This window comes from Triticum dicoccoides, chromosome 5A (genome assembly GCF_002162155.2).
Source record: "Triticum dicoccoides isolate Atlit2015 ecotype Zavitan chromosome 5A, WEW_v2.0, whole genome shotgun sequence".
Taxonomy (NCBI): domain Eukaryota; kingdom Viridiplantae; phylum Streptophyta; class Magnoliopsida; order Poales; family Poaceae; genus Triticum; species Triticum dicoccoides.
Window position 1 is genome coordinate 587,143,846 of NC_041388.1, and position 7,730 is coordinate 587,151,575.

Below are 7,730 nucleotides of genomic sequence, written 5' to 3' on the forward strand. Positions count from 1 at the left end.
CCATTGCTTGCCCTGCCCCTTTCCTTTCCCACCTTCTTCTTCCTCTGCTCCGGCAACGAAGCGCGCCGCCGGCGAGTGATGTCTAGCTCGACTTTGGCCTCCCGCCAATCATGGACACAGTATGGTCCACTACCGTTGACAAGATGCCCCAATTGCCCGCGCATGGAGCCTCTGAAGCGTTTGACTTGTGTGAGGGAAGAAAATGGAAACTGTGGGCGCGAGTTTGTGAAATGCTTGAGCAAGCCACAGCCGGGGCAGGTTAGATCTGTGTTCTTGACCAATCCTATGGTCTAATTTCTCCCGTTTTCTTTCTTTTTTTCCTCGAATTAGGGCGGTGGATCTGGGTGGTGGATCTAGGATTCATGCGCCTCCGCCCCCCTGTTTTTCAGGTTCTGAAAAAATGTGGGCATTTTGAGTGGCTCGATGACTATGTTGAAAGGTTGAAATTGGAGGGATCAACCGGAACCCAAGAGCTCAATTTTGGGGGCGGCTTGCCGTGGAACAAGCCCCCAATTTGGCAGACAGAGCCGATCCGATGATGCACAGTGCAGAACTGAAGTGTGAATTGAAGAAAATTGGCAAGCAACTAAAGCATCTGATCGATTTGAAGCAGCAAGCAAATATGATGGCTGGAGCATTTTATGGTTGTCTCATTGCTATGGGTTTATTTTACTTGATGTTCATCAATCGCTAGAATTTGTTAGAGTTTCAGTTAGTGTGTCAACTAGTTTCAGGGGTGCCCAGTAGTTTGAGTTAGCCAGGGACCATTTGTTAGATGAATTTGAATTAGTGTGAAGCAAAACTTGCTTGAATTATTGTAATGATATTCTCAGGGGGCCCTATTCAGTGTTCATGCTCTGTTTCCTCTGTTTTTGTTCTTCCGTTAACAAAGTACACACCCAAATTCAGTTTCTAGTAAAAAAAACAAAACTGGGCTGCCGAATAGATGTTGGGCCGTGAGAAAATGGGCCCTGAGAAAATAACCATGCCCAAGACCAGCCCACCCGCATAAGGGCATCAGCCCACCTCTAACTTCGGCAAATAAAATGGGGCCCAATGAAATGTTACTTGTCCTTTTATTTTGGCCTTTTTCTTGCACTAAATTTTGTGATGGATCACTTTTTGATGCACTAAAACTAAATGTTAATTGTTTTTATGCATGTCTACGGTTCCATGAACTAAATGAGTTGCATGCTTGCATGAAGTGCCCGAAGTAAATTAGTTTGCATTTCCTAGTTGCACCCATGTCCATAGTGGGTTTGCATGGGGCTCCTAGTTGCATGTCCATGGTTTGGGTGTGGTGATTGGGGTGTAGAAACCCGAGCCCGTAGCAACCCATAGCAATACACGAATAATAAGCAAAAACAAACCATAGCAATCCACAAATAATAGCACGAAACAAAACAATATATATAGTAGCATAACGATTGCAACCCATAGTTTCACGATAGCCTTACAACTCCATGATAGCCTTACAACTTAAAGTACTAATAAAACTTAATAATAGTACCACAACGATTAGAACTTAAAAAAACTAATACGATAGATCTAGATAGATAGGGGGGCACCAAACGCGGGTTCTTCGGGTTCTTCTTCTCCTCCTCCTCCGGGGCCACCTCGCTCCTCCGGGCGCCGCCCTTCACTCCTCCACGTTGTTGATGGGGTACGGGAGCGTGTGCATAACGCCGTTGTTGGGGAAGATGGCGTTGAAGTCGGTGAAGATATTGTAGGTTGTGAAAGCTATGAACTCACAACCAACCCAATACGCCCGCCCGAGGAGATGGAAAGCATCGAAAGGGTTAGTGAACGTGGCGAGGAGCCCAACCACAACGCCGTTGTGGTTGACCTCCTCAAGATGGTACATCCGAGGAGAGTCGCGGGGGAGGTGGCGGAAGCCGGCCGCAAGGAAGAACTCCGTTAACTCCCTTGCGCCCCTCCACCTCGAGATCGCCCAAACCCTAAGCGTTCTCTCTACATACACTCCGGCCGGGTAGAGCCTTTCCGGCACGGTTGGGGGGAAGCGGTAGGTGGGGGCATTATACTGCATGGTGGCGGGGTGGCTCGAGGGCTCGATCTGGTTTGATGGAGAAGAAGGAAGAAGGAGGGCAGAGGAGGCAGAGGATGGGGTGTGGATGAGGGGGTGAGGGAGAGGAAGACGATAGTGCCTGGCTTAAATAGCCCAAGTGCGACGTGGTTTCACCCCGTAGAATTAATGGGCGGGCGGCGTTTGGTGGCGCCCCATGAAAGTGTGTACACGAGCGTGGGAAACGGGCTGCGATCCTTCTGTGCCACCGGTCGCGGGTCAAGGGGGACGGGCTCACGCACGCATCCGTGCCGTCGTGGGTCAAGGGGACACGCCTGCCCCGGGTTCTCTGCGTGCGCCGCGCGTGCATTCATGTTGTATCCCATTAATTTGCGCATCTTGCTAGGGCCTGGCTAGAGGGCAATGTTCGGTCGATGGGAGACGTGACAATAATGGACGCCTTCATTTGCCCATCTTGTAAAGGGCAGCACGCCGTTTGAACTGCATCAATACCCACATCGATACCCCATGCCAGTATTGCGTCCTCAAAGAGGAGCACGCCATGTACAGCACGCCATGCAGTGTTGGCTTTTTGGTTGTCTTCATTGGGCTGCTGCATTGTGGCCGGGTGCATGCTTTGATGCGACGATGCATCGGTTATAATGGTAGGCATGCGACAGCTTACTGCGTCGATGGGGGTGGCGGAGCAGGGCTACATCGAGAGCATGCATGCAACGCACGGGCGCAGTTCTGCGGGTGGGCATGCATGCTGCGGGTAGGCACGGGCACGCATGCAACGATGGAAAGGGCACTGCGTAGGCTTGGTCCATGCACCGCGTCAACTCTTGTCGTTGGATTCAAATGAACGGTCCTGATGCCCCAACAAGAGAGGCTGATCCAAACCCCATCGATTCAACCAATCAGCGCGTCTCATGCGGATCGATGCACACTGATTCAACCAATCAGCGCGTCTCATGCGGATCGATGCACACTGTAGCTAACCCTAGCGCCTGATCTCAACCGTCCACGCACAACAATCGACGACCCGGTAGTGTGCGGGGTTTTGGGAGGGGTTTTGACTGATTAGGGTTGAGCATAACTAATTCAAAAAAATCAAAAAATATAAAACTTGCGCATATAGTCTTATTATGTCTTATAGTAACGAGAAAAAAATATAAATATGGTTTACATACATTTTTACAAAAAATCCTTCACAAAATTGTCATTCCTCGAACAATGTAGTATGGAGTTCAAGGGAGAGAGTAGTGGGCACCCGAGAGTAGGTGGGATTTTGAAAATGAAAAGTGTGAAAACCTCACCAAAACTTCATTTTGGATTGACTAAGAAAGATCTTAACTTACTTTTCTCATTTTCATGTTTTAAACTTGTTTTATATATAATTTTCTATTAAATCTTGTTTTTTCAAAAATAATAATAATAGAAAAGTAATTCAATAAATAGTGAGACTTTAGATTTACAGTATATAGGTAGAATAGATGTGTAGAAAAATTATTTGGCTGATTTAGACAAGGTGCCAAAAAAACTTGCTTAAATATGAGGCCGTTTACCCTACCTTTGGAGGTCATTTGAGACACACTTTTCATGACTATAAGTTCAACTTACCAAAAGGGCTCGGAATGATCAGCAAGCAAACATATTTCAGTTGAGGTACTTTAGATAGCATTAAAACATCAATACCCATCCCTAATTCAAATTTGAGCCCAAATTTGAATTTAAATTTGAATTTTATTTGGCTGGTTTAGACAAGGTACCAACAAACAAGTTCGAATAGAAATACGGGGATACATAGTGACTACCAGTACGTACCAAGTTACAAAAATTATTACATGCCCCAAATTTTCAAACTGTTCTCTGTTCTACCTCATCCTACCACGTCACGTGCCCTTCTTCGCCTTACCACTTCTTGTTTTTTGTTCTACTACACACACAAGTTCACTGATCATCTTGGTTTTCTTCACTGGTCTTTTCAACACCTCGCCAACACCCTCGTGATCAGTGTCTTCAGTCTCAATGTTGACAGCACTTTCAGTTTCTTCGATGTGTATCTCGGCATGGGTTTCTTTAGTCTGAATCTCGACACGCTCAGGTTCAGTTTCAACCTCGAGAGCAGTTTCTTCAGTCTGAATATTGACTGCAGCAGGATTTTCTTCAGTCTGCTCAGGCTCAGGCACACTTCTCTTCTTTCTACCGCCATTGACTCTTGCTTTTTTTGTTGGCCAATACTGTTCAACAACAAGGGGCTGACTTGCTTGCTTCCTCCTGGCCATTGGAAAAATGTTATAGATATAGTAATTGGAAAAAAGCACCAAATCAAAACATAGACAAATAAACAAGAACATACTTTGGCTTATCTGGAGTGTAACGGCATTTGACAGATCCCACTCTGTGCCCAAGTTCCTGGCACAACTTGCATATGTTTTTGTTACCTTTTTTGGCCCTTTTTGGCTTTCCATCTTTCTTTCCCTTCTTACTACTCCCACCTTTCTCAAACCATGCCTTGAATCTACTCTGTTTAGGCCTGCCAGCCTTTCTTTTCGTCAAGGGAGGACACATAGAAAATTCAATGTCCACTTCAGGGCACTGAGACTGATCTATAAGTGCTGGAATTGGAGTAGCATATGCAGCTTTGAATCTTGCTACCGAATAATATTCATGCAAATATGGGTGCATGTTTATCTTCAGTTGGGATGCTAAGAAGAGAATGGCATGCTCACATGGTTTACCAGTATGTTGCCACTCGAGGTAAGTGCAATCATGCAATTCAGTGTTAACAACATGTCTCCTTCCAGTTTTGTTATCTCTAACTTCAGCACCCCAAGGTGAAGATTTTTCAACAAATAAATGTGAAAGACATCTGCTCCTATTGACCACCTGTTGTACCACTGCTGGAAGCTTATCACCTTGCAGACAATCACCTATCCTTCTTCTCAATTCCCACAACCGCATGAGCATGATCCTGATTTGGTCAACCATGTCATGCACAGGCAAATCTTTTAACTCCTTCACCTTGTTGTTGAAACTCTCTGCCAAATTATTGTTGATGTGGTCACACTTGATGGCAGTGTTGAATGCTGACATGTACCATAACAAAGAATGGTAGGTGTTCAGCCATGGACCAAACTCATCACATGCTGCCATTATCTTATCAAGATGATATTTGTGTGTCTGTCTAGTGTAAGATCTTGCTGCTGGCCACATGCGCCCAAATTCTTCTCCTCTAATTTTTTTGATCAAATTCATGCACAAATGACCGAAGCACTCCCTCTGCTCAGCATGTGGGAAAATATTTTTCACTGAATTTTCAAGCCCCTTACATGCATCTGTGTGTATAGCCAAAGGTGACACTGGCCCTAGGCATCTTTTCAACTGGATCATGAACCATGTCCATGAAGCCTCTGTTTCTGACTGAAACAAGCCAACAGCAATAGGAAACATCCAGTTATGTCCATCTAGAGCATTGCATGCTGCCAACTGACCATTCCACTTGCCTGTCAAAAATGATGAGTCTATGCTCAAATATGGACGGCACCCTGCTTTGAATCCATCGATGCAAGGCTTCAAAGCCATAAAAAACTTGGAGAACTTGACTTCACCTTCGGCTGATACCTCTGTATCTATCTCCACAACACTGCCAGGTGACCTCTTTTCCACTTCTGCTTTGAAGTTGTAAAGCATCCTAAATTATTTGCCCAGTCACCATATAAATTTTTCATTGCCCTTTGTTTTGCCTTCCACACTGTGGTATATTCCAGTTTAATGGTGTACATCTTTTCCAAGTCTACTTTGAGTTTCCTGGCAGTAATGTTTGGTGTTTTGGCTAAAATTGGGGTGATCTTTTCTGCAACCCAAAGTTATGATGTCATGGTTGATACTCTCTGTGAACTTGTAATACAAGTATGTTGATTGGGGATTTGGTTAACCCTGACAGTACTTCCATCAGGTTGCAGTCTAGCAGATATGCACCACTTGCAAGGCTTCACACTGCCATCAAATCTTTTGCACATCGCATAAAACTTCTTTCTATCAGTCCAAATAGTCTTGGCATCAAACTCATGTTTCACTGCATAAGTCTTGAAACACATCCTAAACTCCTTCATGCTTGGGAACAACTTGCCTACTTCAATGACAGGGTTTTGTCATACACATGCACCAGCTCATCATCATGTGCATCATCTACCTCATCTGCAGCTTGTTCCATCAACTGTCCATCTACTTCTTCGTCAGCATTAGCAGGCAAACTAGATTCACCCCTCTCCTGCTTATCTCTGTCATCGACTGGAATGCCAAAAAGTTTGGCCATCTCAATGTCAGGAATTAGTGCAATGACCAAATCAGTAGGCTCATCTAATTCAACTACATTCCAATCAACAGTTGCTGCAGTTTCAGTTTCAGTTCCAGTCACCTATCCCTCTTCGGGTATTACTGTAAGTTCAGTACACATGGGAATCAATGGCCTCTGTATAGCCCAATCATCATCTACCATCTGCGCAGCCAATTATGATGGCACATATCCAACCTTCGAAAAAATGTTCAGATCAACGAGCTCAGCAAAATAATTAGCCCGTTTGCTTGTCCAGCCGTTTTGCCGATCGATTTCTTCAACAGTTTGTTCACCATCTTCTATTCTCACATACTCTCCTTTCCAATCATCAAACCGCAACAGTGATACTTCTTGCTCTGGACCCCAAACAATATTCTCGCCAATTTTTTCCACCCATTTCTTCACTGTCGTCTCTCCCATGTTCTGTAGAACTTGTGGATCAATCTCTGTAAACTCAACCACCCATTTAACAATAGTGTCTCTCTTAATGTTCTGTATGCTACCATCAACTAATTTTGCCTTTGATAGAAAGAAATTGACTGTCAATTCGAAGGTCCGAACGGCAGCATCCCCTCTGTCAGTGGCAGACAGTGTGAGCCCGTGAGAAAAAGCAGACGAGGCCACCCCCTAATTGCATGCAAAATTGGATTGGAGAGAGGCGCATTACCTATTCGAAGTTGAATCTGGCGGCTCCATCTCAGTATGCCCATGGGCTCCCCTCACAACCTATCGATTCTGCAAGCGAAAACAGAGGAAACGAGCTGAGATCTATGAGCCGGAGAGAGGAACGGGAGGGCGACTAGGATTTGAATTCACTCACCATTTTCTAAGGACGAAGGCTCCGCCGCCGTTGACAACGAGGGCTCCGCCGCCGCCACCGAGAATGCAAGATCCGCCACCACCGGAGAAGAAGGGGGGCAGAGTGGCGGGCCCGGCACGGTCGGGCGGCAGGGAACGGTCAGCTGTTTTGAGGAACAATTAAGTTGAACCCACATGTCCTAACATAAACGGGCGGGCTTGGTTGACGACCAATTTAACCACATTTAACAGCCATGTCGTGTGTGGGCTATTTGCCTGCTCAAAATTGTCGCACCACAACCATTTGTTCGAACAACGTCGCACTCTTGTCAATTCACCTCAAAAACGTCGCACAGGAGCTACTGACCCAGAAACACCAGCAAGAGGGAAAGGTGGGAATTCATTGAATTTCTTCCTCTTTTACTTCCCCTTCACCTCCCCTCCAGACGTTGTTTAACCATGGCTTTGCCATCTAAGAAACACAGGATTTGTGAGAGAAAAATTCTTCCCCTTTCACTTCCCCTTCACCTCCCCTCCTGTGATATAAAGAAATACTGTAGACAAGAA